The 18,681-nt window shown below is 42.8% G+C and overlaps 1 protein-coding gene across 1 annotated transcript in view; it reads left to right on the top strand.

The window, feature by feature from the left end:
* Positions 1-18,681, top strand: part of syt1a (synaptotagmin Ia) — a 166,366-nt gene that overhangs the window by 58,574 nt on the left and 89,111 nt on the right. The window contains exon 3 of the mRNA XM_056425497.1: positions 8,043-8,114. The gene's annotated coding sequence lies outside the window, so the exon portion shown is untranslated. The remainder of the gene's footprint in view (positions 1-8,042; positions 8,115-18,681) is intronic.

The raw sequence follows: 18,681 nt of genomic DNA, 5'->3' as shown, positions 1-18,681 counted from the left end.
TCTTGTTCCAGCGGTTGCACAGCTGACCGGACACATGTCAACATCCATCATGATCACACCTGACCTCAACTGCTCCGGTCGGTGACCGATGCTTATTTAAAGCGAGTAGTGACACTGTCAACATTGCTTGAGCGAGCATTGGCACGTATGAGGGCCATGTACGTGGACATATTCCCTGGTTTGAGGAACAGGATTATTTGAGCTTTGACTATCTGTTGCACCATCAGACAGAAACCTTTGACTTTATTGTATTGAGGATAACACAATGTTCTTCAGCTTGTGTCATTCTTTGATACCATCTTTCAATCCTTTTTACTACAATTTAGGCTCCTGAAACGTTGTGTTGTTAATCTTCAGTCGGCCGTGATGTTGAAGAATGTTGGTGATGAAAAGATCTCCGCGGACACTATATTGTTGCTGATATAATGCAGTTTTATTACAGAAAGAAAACGGGTCTAATTACGAGCGTACTGCTTACAGCCCGGGTGATTTCAGAAGGTCCAGAAAATCCACACAAATGCCTTTGTGTTACCTCTTTTAAGGAAGCAGGAGGGGGCGTTCTGCTCCAACCTTGGGGTCGACTCACGTCATTCCATGAGGGCCTCCTAAAGTTAGCCATCTGGTCCAACTCTAAACAAGGGCATCCTTTACCATGAAAACCTAGTGGGCCTCTGAGCCCAGATCTATATTTATGGCTGTACATTTAAGAGCTGTAATGCAAAATACGCCACAGTTGCTCTTATCGAATGCATTTGATGATTGCAGCCAGGTTAAGAACAGTTTATATTGAGCCAATCCCACACATACACCAGAGTTCTCACGGTCATAAAATAACTGGAACGTTTTTTTAAAGTATACATTGTTTTGGTTTTCCGAAATTCCCAAAACATAAAAAATATCTTTCACGTACTAATTTGAGTCAATACACATTGGCGTATTCTGCTAGATGGCGCCGGGAATGTGCAGGAACGAGCGTGGAAAAAACATTTATTTTAATACATATGCTGAAATGTCCCTTTGGCCTTGCATATACTTGGAAAAACAGCAAGAGCTTTCATTTCGGTCTTGTTTTGGTCCAGTTGCCTGTCAAAAATGTCTTTTTTTCTTTCTTTTTTTTAAGTGCGCAACCATTGCTTCTCTAACACACGAGTGAAATAGTCCGAAACTAAGGCACCATGTCCAGTAGTTTGATTCAAAGTTTGTGTACACCCAGTTTTCAGTTTAAAAAAAACGTTTTAATCGTCTCAGATACCTGAAAGCTGCATCTCATCTCCAAAGTTTCCCGTCCCCACTGACAGTAAGTCACCCCTAAAGTACCTTGACAGGAGCCGTAAACAAGCCTGCCTCCGATCATCAGCGTAATCGTGTTTGCTCAGAGGGCAGCGTCTGCAGGACAGCACGCTGCCACGGGAATAAAGCCTCACGCTGGAGATATTGTGATCCCTTGTTTCCATGTCTTTAAAAGGAGTGGCCCTGCTGCCGAGCATGTGTGCACACACATCTGTGTAACGTCACTGGAGATGAAGGATGACCTGGAAAGATGCGTCACGGCAACACGGCATATACCGACGCTATAAAAACGGCTATTTACCTTCGCATTGAAAATGCGGAAGGTTATGTTTTGATCGCCGTGTATTTATTTATTTGTATGCGTGTTATTCGCATAACAAAAAAAGTTTTAAACCGAATCGCATGAAATTTGGTGGGATGATTGGTTATTATCCGGGGACCATTTGATTCGATTTTGGGATCAATCGGGTCAAAGGTCAAGGTCATGAAAAGGTCAAAATCTTCTTTTTACCATAGCGCGGTCAATTTTTATCCAATTGGCATGCAACTAATGCCAAAATGTTCATAATTCAATGCCCAATCTTGTGATATGCGAAGGTATGCGCTGTACCAAGTGCCCATTCTAGTTGTGAATGTTTTCCTTTTAAAGAAGTCGACCAATCCAGACAGCTTTAAAGTGGCCTTTAGCTTGAACTGACTAAAGTTACCTTAGTCTAAACTAACCCCTGACTGCTGTAATTTAAAACAACTGCCTACACATGTGTGTGTGTGTGGGGAGGGTAACATTCAAAGTGATCTCTGCGGTTCATAATTACTCTCCCAGTGAGCAGCCATCAAAAGCAGAAGGATTGCAATTGTGTCACGACAGAATAACGCATCCACCAACGCCACAGCTGCTGCAATCTGCCTTTTCTCCGTTACCCAGGTGCAGCGTTTCTCCCCCCAAAAGACTGGATTCAAACTCTTTGGTGTGAAGAACAGCAGATGGGGCGTCGTGGCGGTGGATCGTGGGGTACGAGTCACACGGAGCTTGCAAAGATAGAACTGTGAGGATGATTAAAACCCAAGTTTCAGTGTCAGGTTATTACAGCTTTACTCGGTGTCATGCGTTTTCATTTCTTATTCGCTCTTCTGTCGGTTGAGCGAATATGGCATCGCGTATTCATAATTCAGCGTCTCCTCAGCGAAGCGAGGTATTGACAGCACAACAATGTTTCTGGGGTGATTGCAAAGGGTGAAGGGACGCATATGACGAAAAACCAGGAGGAAGATATCAAGACGGGAGTGAAAATGAAACAACGGCGTGCAGGGCGTTGGTGTCAGACGTCTCATTTCACAACAGTGTGTTCCTCCCCACCTGAAAACTTCCGTCTGTCACTAGAGGCAGATTGTGCACCAGCAGTGGAGTTCAAGCTTCAAATATTGTCACTGCTTGACGAGTGGAAGTTTCTTCCTCGGAGTAGATGTTAAGGTGCGTTCACACCAAAAGCAAAACTATTTTTTTGCGCGACCAAATCCCATGAAAAGTCAACGTACAGACGCGTGTGGCTGCGATAGACGCAATATTTTCCCGGGCGGCGCGTTTGGGGCGTTTGGGGCGACGCGATGTAGGCAACGCGTTTTCAGCTAAATATTTCAACTTTGAGGCGTTCATCTCGCAACTCGGGCCAATCAGCTCTTGAGTTCCGCTCTCGAAGCGCTGGAAGCGGAAGTCTTTCAGACGTAACAGTAACTTCATCGGTGAAAGTGACCGAGCTGAGTGATCCTACGGGTGATGTCATGAACCCAAACACGAGGGCGTTAGTGGGTGGGATGTCCACAACAAGTATCAAGCAGAACTAGTGGTTAGTTCTTCATGGTGGATGAAGGAAATGATAACGGTCTTTACGGAGACGAGACACGGAGATAAGCCCCGCCCCTCGCGGAGCGTCTCGACGCTCATGGCGAGAACACGGCGAATGGTCGAGCGAGTAAACTCACGCGTTTTGGGCGACGCGAAAAATAGTTTAGCTTTTGGTGTGAACGCCCCTTTAGTCCTGGTGGATGGATGCACAAAGAGCGTTGCCCTCTGTAGCTGCTCGGTGCAGCGTGGCCGTTGTGAGGCATGAGGGGGAAACACAGTTGCTAAGCATTTCTGTGGCATTACGTTTGTAGAAGGAGAAATACGGGCGGTGTGTCAAAGCACAAAGGATTCAGCTTTACCCTCCTCATTCATGAACATATGTTCTAGTACTAAAGAGGCTTTTAGTTATTTGACCTTAAAGGGTACCTGTAGTGCAAAACAACAACGTGCTACATCCATTCGGCGCATCAAATAAATCATATTTACCCACAAGTCACGCATAGCCCGAGGATTTACATTTCTTTGTCAACATTCCGAGTCCGTGAACGCTTCAGGGCGCAGCCATTTTGCTAGTTATTTACTCATGTCAAAGCTAACTATGACGTTGAGTCGTTGAAAGGAATTCAGCCAATCCGGAGTATGCAGGCAAATGTTAGGCCTCTCGCTTATGGGAGAATAAAGGTGAATATATTCAGAATATTAGTAATAATCACACCAACTCTGGTGATCGCAAATTAGCCTACATGAAACAACTGGCAAACTTACCGATTTGACAGCTCTCCCTCGGGTGCAGGCCCCCGAACATGTCGGCCGATCATTGCATCAATGAAAGACATCTCCAGCGCTGGCTTATGCGCGATGTAGCTATCAAGCTCACTCTTTGTGTGAAGCAGATGAGGTCTAATGACACTATATCATCGGACATAAGTTCGTGCTCTTTACAACAAATGCACTCTATGTCTGTTTTCTGTGGCACACATTTCCCACAACTGCACCAAACGTCCGCCGACTTGCGTGCACGGTCCGCACGGTGAAGCATCTGGACCGCGGTCCTTCGGCATCAACTTCATCAGAATCATCGCTATCATCGCTGTCACAATTCACTAAATGGGATAGTCTGCTTTTAAAGGTTCAAACAAGTATCCAGTTGCTGAATCAGACAATCTTTCATCGTCCATATTATCAATCTCTCAGCATTTGTTTGCGAGCGCTCGACGTTGTTTATATTGGTATCTGAACACATCCGCTGTGGCTGGCCGTCGATCTCTCAACGATTTGACGTCACACCACCCGCGACATATTCAAGCTCCAGTGCAATGTCGCATGTCGGAGTTGAGGACTTTGAACAGCCTAAACTACGTATTGTTATTGAATACTGGACCGTCAGTGCATGAATAACCTTTAGAAACACATTATTTTTTGATCTGGCTACATATTCGCTTTCACTACAGGTACCCTTTAAGGATTTTCATGCTGCAATTTTTTTCCGTCAAGCAAAACCAAATATCTTTCAAGGATACTGGACCTTTTTTTCGTAGCTTTTAAAGAGTGCTGCTTTGACAGTAAGGGCGTCTTTGCCTATATCTCATTCAGACTACACACAATAAATTTTTAAAAGTGTAACCGTTGCTACGTTTGCGCCTAGTTCCACGTTTTCAAACCCCGGAAACAAATTTCGAAATTGCTGCTGACCCCGTTTTAGTTCCCTGGGATTGCATGTTAGGCTCTTGTTATTTCTGAAACGGTGCTAAAACGCTTGTGTGCACAGAGATGATTTCGTTTAAGAAACGTATTAGTGTGGATATCGCCTCAGTCATAGAAGTCATTAGACTTTAATGGCCTTGCACAGGCGGCTATTAATACTGCAGCCTTCCTGCAATACTTTTTAAAGTAATTTATATCACAGTAGGCCTATGCATCTTTTGCCCTCTATATGAGACATTATTGAGCAATTCACTTCCTAATCTGATTAATTTCTGGCAGTAGGAAACAGAGTCTCTGTAGACACCACATATTGAAGATAGTCAACATAAATATAACTTCAATATAAATTCAATTCAGTTTATTTTATATTGCCCAAAATCATAAATTACGAATTTGCCTCAGCGGGCTTTACAATCCGTACACATACGACATCCCCCTCCCAGGACCTCACATTGGATCAGGAAATAAAGTGTTATCATATCAGTTTCTCAAGGAGGAAACCCATGCATCTTCAAGTCTGTTTGGCCATGCTAGTTGGGATGTGTATTTAAATGTATGTAACAGATTAATGTATTTAAAAGCTCATCAGATGCCAATAAACTGCTCTACTGTTTATTATATTCAGACAGTGGCTACTATTGTATTTGCTCATACGGATTATTATCACAGCCACCGCCATCAGACCACAGGCTGGTGCAAAGCACATGTTGGTGTTCAGAGTTCCGTGTGGAAAGTGGCACACATATTTTTGTGCCTCACGACCCAGCTGACATATCAGGGGCTGTGCGTTCTGCCCCGCTGCCTGTCAGAGAGGAGAAACACTCTTTTGATTGGCAGGTTAAACACTTCAAGGTCAGCTTGCTTCACAGCTCCCCCTCTGATTGTAGATTACTGTGGGAATATCTCCTCTGTGGAGTTTCTCCCCCCCCCCCCCCCCCCCACACACACCTCCCCTGCAGACTGGTTCTCAGTCCACACTCATATCTAAAGATTGTGTCCTTGCCTCCTCATCTCGTCGTTACACAAGCTACTGCACAGGTTGTTGAGCATGGAGATTGTGTTGAGATGTTGCATTTCCCAGCTCTGGAATTAATATCATTTCTCCGAGTGATATGGGTTGGGGCAAGGGGTATGAGATGTGGTTGCATGATTGCAGCCGGCCCAACATTTGGTTGGGATTAATACTCTTTACTTGAAATACATCTTTTAAATTGTTCTCGACACAAAATCCATTCAAATAATTCACGCTTGAAGCCAGTAAATGATTGAAACTACCTGGACTACTATGTCAGCGTCTTGTTTGGAGGATTGAGACATGAGCTACAGTCTTATTTATCCAGGTAAATGTAGAAGTGGATTAATACCGTCCATACCGAGAGATATTACAATTACGAGTCCCACTGTTTTGTGGTAAAAAGCGATGAGCAGAAGGATTGGAGGAGAAAATGTGAAAACACAGCAGGAAACAGGAACTGTGTTCTATGAAGCCTCACAAAAGGACTTGTGCAGATGGCTGCTTAAAGCCACAAAGGCAAACACTGAGTAGCGACTAATATCACAATGACATGCTCATTGTGCTCCGATCATGCTATTTGTTATGCATGCATATTTAGCAGCTCACTTCAAATGATGACGCATCATTGATTTGTGCACACGATCGTAATGGGACTCGCCATCAGCGCAGCCGGCACTCTGCACAGGCAATTTACATGTGAGAACAGTGAGAGTGTGGAGAGCGGTCCATCAGTGCCCCATGGGTGCCAATATACAACTAATATATGAAGTTATTAAGAAAAATGCATCTCAAAATCAAGGAAACATTATTACAAGTTATTCCTATATGGCGAACACTTAAATGCCACTTTATGCAACTGGATAAATGCAACCATTAGGTGACATAGATGTATCCTATACTAGCACATATTTAATAATAATTGGAGTTATTTTGAACTCGTATTTTGATGCATGAAATACACTGAAATAAATATGTCTAGTGCGATATTAAATGTAACGTATTAACCTTTCCACTTTGTCATTTATTGACCTTTTATCCCAAGCCACTAGTATATGCCATAGATTTACAATGAATAACAACAAGGTGTTTCATAAATCAATGGACGTATTTCTGTTATATATTTGTTGTGTTATTCATAGACCCAAGATTATGATATATGAATTTTGGTATATTTTGTAGAGCAATGGCATTGGGTCTTAATTATAATAAATTTGCTGTGGAAATTCATTGTCTACAGAGGATGGTTCATAGTAATGTGGGTCACTTACTAACCTTTCTTATACCCAATCAGTTCCACTTTAACCAAAGATGTCTCATGGACAGATTGCTATGAAATTTATTTTGCTAACACCTCCATGCTTATTTTTCTCAGATCAAACTGTCACATTTGTAGAAAAAGTAACAACTGCATAAGCAATCGACTTTCAGGACATGCTGTTCACTCAAACTTTCATTGTGTTTCTAGACACGGAGCTGATTATGTGCTAGTGTTGCTGCCCTGAGCTGGGAAGTCATTGTCCCGGTTGCATTCATTTTATGTTTAAATCTATTTATTTGTGTACAAGCTAATGCAAATCCTCACATTTGAGATGTGTCAGTCAACTAATCAATGAAGTGACAATTCATTTCTAAACCTGTGCAATTTGACCCCATTTAAAGGACTTATTCATCAGCCTTGTGAAAGCAACGGACAGCAGGGGTGGTGGGTGTAGACGGCGCCCAGACCCCCGACATTACCCACCAGGGCTGGACTGGAAACCCTCCCACACCTCCACCTCAGGCAGCATCTGTTGGGAGGAGATCCCCAGCTGCTCTGCACACTGGTTTTCCAAAACATGGCTGGTGTCTCCGGGCAGTTCCGTGAATAAGGCCAATTGTCTGTGAAAACAGTCCATTGATAATGGATATCTGCCACCACTGAACTGCACAGGTTACTGAGCTGATGGAACAATCAACAGGAGCCAAAGATATTGCTGTATTTATCTCTTCCCGGATACAGCTGTTTAAGCCCATTGTGCACGCTGAATAATCAAAGAATTAGAATGCAAAGGAGGTTTATTGTCTTGGTATGCAAGATGTTTTTTCTAAGGAACCCATGGAAGGCACACCAGGAGCTTGCAGTGAGAGCTAGTATGAGATAGATTGTTGTTGTTTTTGTATTCATTCGTACAAAAATGTTTCATTCTCTAGATCCGAGTGGCTGCCGGTGAGAGCGGAGGAAGCATTTAAAGAGACACTGCAGCAGGCGTTGTACAGCTAAAGGTTAGTCTCTATTCCTTCTAGCCATCAGAAACACAAAGCACTAAACATATATTTGTACTGAAATGTAAACAGTGGTAGGACTCCCATTGAGTGTCATTGACAAGCTGTTATTTGTGCTTTGCTCCTGCAGAGTTTCTTTTATTTTCCACATCTCCTTAAATTCACAGTCTTTTTTGTGATTAAAGTCGGGTTATAATAATGTTTTATGCTATGCTTTAATGTATTTCATATTGTTCTATATTTACTCCTATTTCTTGCTGTTACACACTAGTTTAAAGCCTTTTGTATTGTTGTTTCAAGATTTTATCTTCATGTTTTATATTTCATTGAGAATTTGAATGCACTGTTAAAAGTATCAGTCCCTGTGGACTGTCATTTTGACATATTTGTGGTTGCATTAGAACATTATATTATATCTATAATAAGGATATATTCTTTAGCTGGTTGCCATGGGTATGGACGATGGTGCGTTATAATAACTCGCTCACATTCCACTTGGATACAAATGGAACATCATGTGTTCGAGTGAACTTACTAAAGTTGCTTACTTGCATATTTTGCTGGTTTGACCAAAGCTTGTTTGACTGGAACATCCTCAGCCCAAACTCAGAAGTGTACAGGAGGAGGCTGACGCTGTGAATATATGAATACAAAATTAGCAAGTCTGCGTTGACCCTCGAGGACAATGCTCCTGCTTGGTGGACACATTATGGACGTGCCCACTGTTTAGATGCAGCGTGCGGAAAACCAGCGAGCTGTCAGTTATGAAGATTACCCTCAGGCAAACAGAGCTGCGTCGATGGATTACTCATGGGTCCGATACTTTTGTTGAATAATATCTTATGGATTTTACCTCATCTCAGAGGGGGAAGGAATCAGAAGCAGTCTGACCACTCGGTCCACCTGTCATCGCTTTATCAGAACACATGGAAATGAAGAAAGAATCATTTGTCGTCCGGGAATCTGATGCCAACTGTTTCTGAATACTAAGTACAGAGGAAGACTTCAGGCTTTGTTTGTCAGCGCTGCACATGCCCACATCAATATTAATATAAAAATGTGTTGAAGTCACATTTTCAGTGTTAGAACAAGTGACTCTCTTCCTACCCTGTATTTATGGCCAATGGGTTGTATTACTGAGTAAAACACGTGTTTCATTATTTCCCACACATTCCCAAAATCATACAGTTCAGAACCATTTAATATACACTACCGTTCAAAAGTTTAGGGTCACTTAGAAATGTCTTTATTTTTCAAAGAAAAGCACTGTTTTTTCAATAAAGATAACATTAATCAAAAATACCCACTATACATTGTTAATGTGGTAAATGACTATTCTAGGTGGAAACGTCTGGTTTCTAATGAAATATCTCCATAGGTGTATAGAGGCCCATTTCCATCAACGATCATTCCAGTGTTCTAATGGTACATTGTGTTTGCTAATCGCCTTAGAAGACTAATATCTGATTAGAAAACCCTTGTGCAATTATGTTAGCACAGCTGAAAACAGTTATGCTGGTGATATAAGCTATACAACTGGCCTTCCTTTGAGCTTGAAGTTTGAAGAACAAAATTAATACTTCAAATATTAATCATTATTTCTAACCTTGTCAATGTCTTGACTATATTTTCAATTCAATTTTCAATTCATTTGATAAATAAAAGTGAGTTTTCATGGAAGACACGAAATTGTCTGGATGACCCCAAACTTTTGAACGGTAGTGTATATAATTAGAGATTTGGGCTTTTTTTTGCGCCTTAAACTTGCATTCTGTCTAATGTCCATCAGGGCGCAACGACTCTAGATGCAGAAAGATGTCTGATCATATTTCTCATTTTATTTATGACCTCATTTATTACCACATTGTAAACATGAGTTGAAGGTCTCAATTGCTGCCTTCAAGTCTTCTTAAATACAGCATGACGGTCATTCAGTAAATGATGGTCCCCTTTAGAGTCCGACGGTACAACCAAGATGGCGATGGCCAGAATGCCGAAATCAAGGCTTCAAAAAGGCTGTCCACGAACAAATGGGTGACATCACAGTGACTGAAATGACCAGATCCCATTTATTCTGTAAAATCTATCGAGCGCTAATTAATCCAAAATAGAGTTGATTATTCGATGCATAGAAATTGTACTGGCAGCTATTGTAATTAAAGAATTGTCTTTGGGTTTCTCAGTTCATAAATGGCAAGAATATTGCTGTTGTGGCTTCTCAGGCGTATAATTTTGTGTTTTTGACTGTTGCTCAGACGAAACAAAACATTTGAATCGGTCAACGCTGGAAATGAATCATAAGATTCATCAATATTCAAAATAGTCCTTCCAAAATCCCGTAGTAGTGGGCTGGTGAACTAAACGGATGCACGCAATACTTCTCACATGCATGAACTAAAACTGTAGTCACTAATTTAGCTAAATATTAATTACAGCTCGCTTGAATCATTAATTCAACCAACAAGTTTACACAACAAGAGTCAAATTTAAAATGCAGGAACACATAAAACTAACTTGCTACATGGACAGTGACTTTAATAATGTTAACTTTGGCATTTGTGTTTGTATTTCACCTGCTTGGTTCAGTTGTTTTTGATAGATTCAAACACCTTCCTCTCGCACCACTCTTCTCTGTTGTCTGTATCCATCCGCCGATGCTGGTTCAGGCAGGGTTCAGTGGCTATTTACTGAAGCATTGTGAGTGATTCTGGCCTTGTTAAATCCTATTTTGTTGGGTGAGCGTGGAGCTCAGCCTCCGCCGGGCCCGCGAAGGTGGAGGACGAAGCCGGCGTGCCGACTGGGGACCCAAAGAACAGGACAATTCTTCATCCTTATTGCCGGTGACATATCCAAAGTGGCGGAGTGCCGTCCACGGAGAGACAGAGGAAGGGAGAGAGAGAGAGAGAGAGGTAGAAAAAGTGAGAGGGATGCTCGGATGGACTGGGAGGAGTGTGTCTCCACTTCCGCCTTCTGTAGTCCTGAGCAGGGCCCCAATTTTCTTTGCTTAAACAATGCAATTCGCCAGCGTTCACCGGGGCAGACAAGGTTAAACTATCGGCTCCCAGGGTTCTCGTCTCTCTCTCCTCCGCCTTCGGGCGTGTTAGTTTAGCCAGAGAACAAATGAGAACAAAGAGTGTGTTAGTGTTTGACTTACTCCATGACACGGGACTAAATGAAGACGTTAAACACGCCTTCTACCCCTCGTCTTTCACCATGGGCTAATTACTCTTGGAGATCTCATATTTGTTGAAACCATCATTTTAAATCGCATGTGAATCATTTGTCTCTACAGTACACGTGTGATTACAAAAAAATATTCGAGCGAAAATTGTATTTTGATTGGGACAGATTTGTGTTGAAACACAATTTGTGCCAATCAAATGTTGTAATTTTAGCTTGATTTCAGTTTTTTGGTGTGATTACTTGTTCTTCTACTCCCCTAATTTCATGCCCTGATTCACATCCTTCGTGGATTTGGAAATCATAATTTACATAGTCCATTTAATTTAAAAATGCTGAAGAGTGTATTCTCTTGATGGGACTTGATTACACAAGAGCGTGAGATCTGTTCTGTCACGTGCTGATGGAGCGCCATGAAGGACACCGTCAAGGTGACTTCCTGGGGTTTCAAATAGGGGGGTGGGGTCCATCTTAGGGGGTTTGGAGAGCCTACCTAACTGAGACATTTTTATCACAGAGGTCCCCCCAGCCCCTCTTTTGCTTTCATTCTCACGGGTTGTGATTAGGATCTCGTGTTGTAATTATTGCTGTGTGAGGCGGCCTAATTCTGCAACGTGGATAGCATCGCACCCGCCGGGTTGCCGTAGGAGGCGTCTGGCAGCAGCTCCTCATGTCCTCTACGTGTTCCGGTGGGCTGCAGACGACGGTAATGGCAATGATCTGCGATACGTGACTGTTGGTGGACTTGCTTCTGGAGAGCTGCCAATTCAACCGTCTCCACCACCACCCCCCTCCCAGTAATCGCAAGAAGTGGAAAAGATGCTGGGAAAAAAAGGAGAACCCTAGGGTGTCTGGGATTTTTAACACCTGATGGACAATAAGTGCATCAATCTTCCTCTGCAGTCCCAGGAAACGTATGGCTGGCCACCTTTTCCCACCCCAAACACAGGTGCTTGACAGGCAGCGTCTATTCTGCTGAATGAGCAATAGTGCTGCCGTGTACTATAATACCTGTTGGCACCGAAAGGCGGAGATCTAACCACCAGACTGCGTTCAGCATGCAGACAGAGCACAACTCCAGCAAAATAACTTGTGTCAGTATTCATTTCTCAAAAGAAATGTTTAACAAAAAGACTAAGACTAACACCCAATAGGAATTTAGGAATATATACCTTAAATATTAGGTCATGCCTCTCAAATGTGATTTGCTGCTTTTCTTAGTTTCATAGTATAGTAACACAACTCTACACGTTCATATTTTTTATGATTTTGCCTCAATGATAGCATCACAACTCTGCAAAATGCAGACACGACAAGGTCGTTTTGAAGGTCGCATTAACAGATGGGTGTGGTTCGACCAAGGGCTCCAAAAGTAAGAAGGGTGTGTGTGGGGGGGGGGGGGGGGTGACGTCTTGAAATGTGTTTCAGTGAGGCTGCTGTCACTGGCTAAGATTGTAGGTCTGTGTTTAAGCATGATCGACTACTGCAACTCCCACCTGGCTGGTCTACCTGCTAAGGCCATCCGACAATATCTGGATTAAAACACAGTTTTGCACTTCAATGGCACTTAAATAGCTCTTATTATGGTACTTTTGTAGTTCGACTATGTTGAGGAAATGTTACTTTCTGTATTCTTGTTGTTCTTAGTTTGTACTCTCGGTTGATGCACTTATTGTAAGTCGCTTTGGATAAAAGCGTCTGCTAAATGACATGTGATGTAATGTAATGATGTGATTTGGTTGAGTGTGTGTCAGTGAATCCACATTCACATGTCGCTGTGCATTTGCGTTTGCATGGACGCGAGCTTTGGAATGTAACATTCCTGCTGCAGCACTGAACTCACAGCGACACAACACGAGTTGAGAAATATATTAATTTAAAATATGAATAAGCTTCAGAGGCACCAAAACACATTGAACTAGAATGGGCACTCGGTAGAGCGCATACCTTCGCATATCACAAGATTGGGCATTGAATTATGAACATTTTGGCATTAGTTGCATGCCAATTGGATAAAAATGTACCGTGCTATGGTAAAAAGAAGATGTTGACCTTTCCATGACCTTGACTTTGACCTTTGACCCGATTGATCCCAAAATGTAATCAAATGGTCCCCGGATAATAACCAATCATCCCACCAAATGTCATGCGATTCAAGAAGATTCTGACCTTTTTATGACCTTGACCTTGACCTTTGACCCGATCGATCCCAACATCTAATCAAATGGTCCCCGGATAATAACCAATCATCCCACCAAATGTCATGCGATTCAAGAAGATGTTGACCTTTCCATGACCTTGACTTTGACCTTTGACCCGATCGATCCCAAAATCGAACCAAATGGTCCCCGGATAATAACCAATCATCCCACCAAATTTCATGCGATTCGGTTTAAAACTTTTTTTGTTATGTGAATAACACGCATACAAATAAATAAATAAATAAATACACGGCATTCAATGCGAAGGTAATGAAGAGCGTTATGTGTATTGCAATGGGTTCTAAGTATTTAAGTATCATGTCGGACATTTTTTTCTTCTCCTCGGGAACTGAGACTGTGCAATGAAGGTAAAAGTCCATTTGGGAGTTGTTGTTGTTGTTGTTGTTGCCGTGTTTATATGTCAGTTCGAGCAGAGTCGCGAGTGCTTCCAAGGTGGGTCGTGACTTCCCTGCCTGCATGGGAGCTGCTGCTACTCCCACGCAGTGCTCTCTCTCTGTGCCTCTGATTTCTCTCCCTCCGAAATCAGCGGGTTTTTAACCTCGACGCATTTCTCACTTAACTACAAATCGACTCGGAGTCGCAACTTTGATCCATAAAAGGGACCGTAAGTTAACCGCCTGATTGATCGCTAACGGAAGTTCCACATCGTCTCAATCACACCGCTTAGAAACCGCGCTGCTGTTGATACATTTCTAGGATAGCGTAATGCTGACAACATGCTGTGACATAGTGTACACCTTCTCCCTCCCACAACACAGTCATGCCACTATCAAATCCAATATGTCGAACGATGATGCCGTGAGACTTAAATCATACAGAAATAAACCACATATTTACCTTGGACATGATGTATAATGTGTGTGTGTGATACCCGCCCAGGTGTTTAATATACAGTGCGTCCGGAAAGTATTCACAGCGCTTCACTTTTTCCACATTTTGTTATGTTACAGCCTTATTCCAAAATGGATTAAATTCATTATTTTCCTCAACATTCTACACACAACAACCCATAATGACAAAGTGAAAACTGTTTTTTGCTAATTTTTGCAAATCTGTTAAAAATAAAGAACGAAAACATAACATGTACATAAGTATTCACAGCCTTTGCCATGACACTCAAAATTGAGCTCAGGTGCATCCTGTTTCCACTGATCATCCTTGAGATGTTTGATTGGAGTCCACCTGTGCTAAATTCAGTTGATTGGACATGATTGAGAAAGGCACACACCTGTCGATATAAGGTATCACAGTTGACAGTGCATATCAGAGCATAAACCAAGCCATGAAGTTCAAGGAATTATCTATAGACCTCCGAGACAGAATTGTATCGAGGCACAGATCTGGCGAAGGGTACAGAAAGATGTCTGCAGCATTGAAAGTCCCAATGAGCACAGTGGCCTCCATCATCTGGAAATGGAAGAAGTTTGGAATCACCAGGACTCTTCCTAGAGTTGGCCGCCCAGCCAGACTGAGCGATCGGGGGAGAAGGGCCTTAGTCAGGGAGGTGACCAGGAACCCGATGGTCACTCTGACAGAGCTCCAGCGTTGTTCTATGAAGAGAGGAGAACCTTCCAGAAGGACAACCATCTCTGCAGCACTCCACAAATCAGGCCTGTTTGGTAGAGTGGCCAGATGGAAGCCACTCCTCAGTAAAAAGCACATGACAGCCTGCCTAGAGTTTGCAAAAAAGCACCTGAAGGACTCTCAGACCATGAGAAACAAAATTCTCTGGCCTGATGAAACAAAGATTGAACTCTTTGGCCTGAATGCCAAGCGTCATGTCTGGAGGAAACCAGGCACTGCTCATCACCTGGCCAATACCATCCCTACAGTGAAGCATGGTGGTGGCAGCATCATGCTGTGGGGATGTTTTTCAGCGGGAGGAACTGGGAGACCAGTCAGGATTGAGGGAAAGATGAATGCAGCAATGTACAGAGACATCCTGGATGAAAACATGCTCCAAAGCGCTCTGGACCTCAGACTGGGGCGACGGTTCATCTTCCAACAGGACAACGCCCCGAAGCACACAGCCAAGATAACAAAGGAGTGGCTTCGGGACAACTCTGTGAATGTCCTTCAGTGGCCCAGCCAGAGCCCTGACTTGAACCCGATTGAACATCTCTGGAGAGATCTGAAAATGGCTGTGCACCGACGCTCCCCATCCAACCTGATGGAACTTGACAGGTTCTGCAAAGAAGAATGGGAGAAACTGCCCAGAAATAGGTGTGCCACGCTTGTGGAATCATACCCAAGAAGACTTGAGGCTGTAATTGCTGCCAAAGGTGCTTCAACAAAGTATTGAGCAAAGGCTGTGAATACTTATGTACATGTTATGTTTTCGTTCTTTATTTTTAATAAATGTGCAAACATTTGCAAAAAACAGTTTTCACTTTGTCATTATGGGTTGTTGTGTGTAGAATGTTGAGGAAAATAATGAATTTAATCCATTTTGGAATAAGGCTGTAACATGAAAAAGTGAAGTGCTGTGAATACTTTCCGGATGCACTGTACATGCCAAATTTCAGCATATTCTGAAATGTCATTCTCATTGACCTTGGAGGATCTGTGTGGCTGTAACGGGGTTACCAAGGTAATTTAATTACCACACCCTCCACAGGCATGGGTGATTACTGCTCTCTAAATCCCCACTAATCCTCCTTCTGTGTCGCCGACACAGGCATCCCGACCCAAACCGGGGCCCCTTTAAAAACACACACACACACTTTTCCCTTTCTGCACGAATAGATGCTCCTTGGTGGTGATTTGCGGACGATGTGTACTCTCCACACTGTGCTGTGAGTGTCTCTCTCAGTGCAAAAGGGCTCTAGTCATCAGTCCCGCTGAATTCCTTTCACGTTGCTTTCCCCTCCTCGTGGGTGTAAGTCAAGGGGACTCTCGGGTCAAAAAGGCCACTCATCTGTCCATGAGACCGTCGTCATTATCGCTGCTGGGATGAGTAAGACGTGACCTCTGAGCGCAGCAGCGCCTGGTGACTGAAGATTCAAAGAGAAGGAGATAAAGGCTGATAGGCTTTCTCCAGTAAACAGCTGGAGTGATGAGTCGACCGTCGGCTGGGTTTGTATTCAGATGGAAGTAATAAACAGAGAAATAAGCTAACTTATGTTGCAAGTGTGTCCCATACTTTTTAAAAGGTTATTGTAGGGCTGGGTATCATTTAACAAAATTACAATACCAGAACCATAAAAGTAACACGGATACCAATAGAAGACTTCATCCACTACCAATCATGTGAATGACAGCAATGATTGTTTACACTAGATGTCCGTTGTCAGAGCATCATTTAACACACCAGCAAGATTTTCCATGACATCAACAGCCCAGCATGATCATTTAAATGACAAGATGATAATATTAAGCATTTCATAAATAAGTGTTCATCTGGAAGTGGTCAAATCAATCAAAAACATGTGTGTTGCACTAATGAAGAGTTTTACATACTCAAAACCTCCGTTATGGTTCTTTTTTAAGCAACATTTTAACTCACAGGAGTTTAAAAATTTGAAAAACAAGCATCTCCTCTGTCGTCCTCTGCCCAACTTGTAACCTAAGAGACCAGCTAGACATGTGTGTGACATCAGTGACATCAGTGACATTGGCAAGTGTGAGTGACCCCAACAGGTGTTGTGTGTTTAACTGTGTGTGTACTGCACGCCCGTGTGGGAGTTTGTGTACAGTATCCGCAGCATGCATGTGACTGAGTGAGAGATGCCGGGTGTTGGTGAAAGGAGCACCTGTGTGTATTGAAAAGAGTGCTCTGAATCGCTCCATATTTGAAGAGCCACTTATCCACTGATAAAGCTGTAAGTGATTCGTGGCAGCTTCCTGCCTGCAGTAGAGAGAGAGAGAGAGAGAGAGAGATTAAATGAGAGCATCAGCTGTAATTAGGGCTACTTTCCTTCGTTTGGAAGTGCATGTGTCTGTCTTAGAGAATTAGCACTGGATGCCCTGGTGGGCCCAAGCAATACAACGTGAATGAAATCAAGTTTGATTTTATACAACCTGACACCACCAAAAGGCAGGAGCATATCTGCAGGCGTTGACGTGGAGGACCCTGGATGCCAATTTTATGGAATCAAAGTGCTGCCAAGCGTGCTGTTTGCAGAGGGGTGGCAGCATTTTTATGGCAAGCACACCATGACTACATCAACGAATCCTCACACAACAGTTTGCATGATCTCTTACCAAAAGTAACTTGTAATTTTTCGTGCATTGTCCTGCGAAGTTCAATAACTCATGGTCTGCTGGCGTGAAAGGTCACTGTTTGTTGGACTCCCAGCAGCCCCGTGTGGTATTTCGCTGTCTACTCCCTCTCACATGATCACATGGATTATATATACGGAATAATTTCATGGGATATCGACAAATTAATGTGCATTATATTTCAGCGGTATAGCTACGAATGCTGGATCAGACCAGACAGAAAATATCAACCTATACTAATCGATCTTATTACAGTATCAGGCGGACATTTTGTCTTTCTCGTCTTTGAAGTAAGATCACGTCCAACACTCGTGACCAATCACTTCAGCTCATTTAATACTCTGTAAAAGCAAAGGAGTCCCGTTTCCCACAAGGAAAACTACATTGAGGGTAGCAAGTGCAAAAAATGCTGCCGTGGACAGAAAATGTCTCTTTTACAATCAAATTAATTTTTGTAGGAATTCGGTCAGCTTGATTTTTATGCATGTTAGAAATTCTAAAAGAGTTCATTGTTAATATGTTATTGTTTCAAGTACCAGCCGTTTTGTGTGTAATAGGTGAAGTCAAGAGAGAGGTCGTCCGTAGATGGTTTCGTTACATCGAAGAGTTTAAAAAGCTTCACTTCCTGTCTCTTAGTGTTTGAATAAGACCCATTGTTTGCAGTGTAGAAAGGTGACCGTTCAAATGCTCCTGACATTTGAGGAATTGTCCTTTTTGTTCAGCTCTGTCCCTTTTTTTTATTTCACTGCCCTTTTTCCTCTAAATGCCATTTCCCCCTTTGTGTTCCTCTCTCACCCTGTTGATCCCTCTTCTTCCCTCTTCCTCTCGTGTTCCATGTAGGTTCACATCTGACAGGCTCCAGGTTTAAAAGATGCAACTTTTTTTCGAAGGTCTTCTGTTGAGTTGACGTGGGCGTTAAAGTAGAAACTGCACTTTGAAGTGGT

The sequence above is a fragment of the Pseudoliparis swirei genome, chromosome 10, assembly GCF_029220125.1.
Source record: "Pseudoliparis swirei isolate HS2019 ecotype Mariana Trench chromosome 10, NWPU_hadal_v1, whole genome shotgun sequence".
Classification (NCBI taxonomy): Eukaryota; Metazoa; Chordata; class Actinopteri; order Perciformes; family Liparidae; genus Pseudoliparis; species Pseudoliparis swirei.
Note: the sequence above shows the minus strand (reverse complement) of the source record. Positions and strands in the feature narration are given on the sequence as shown.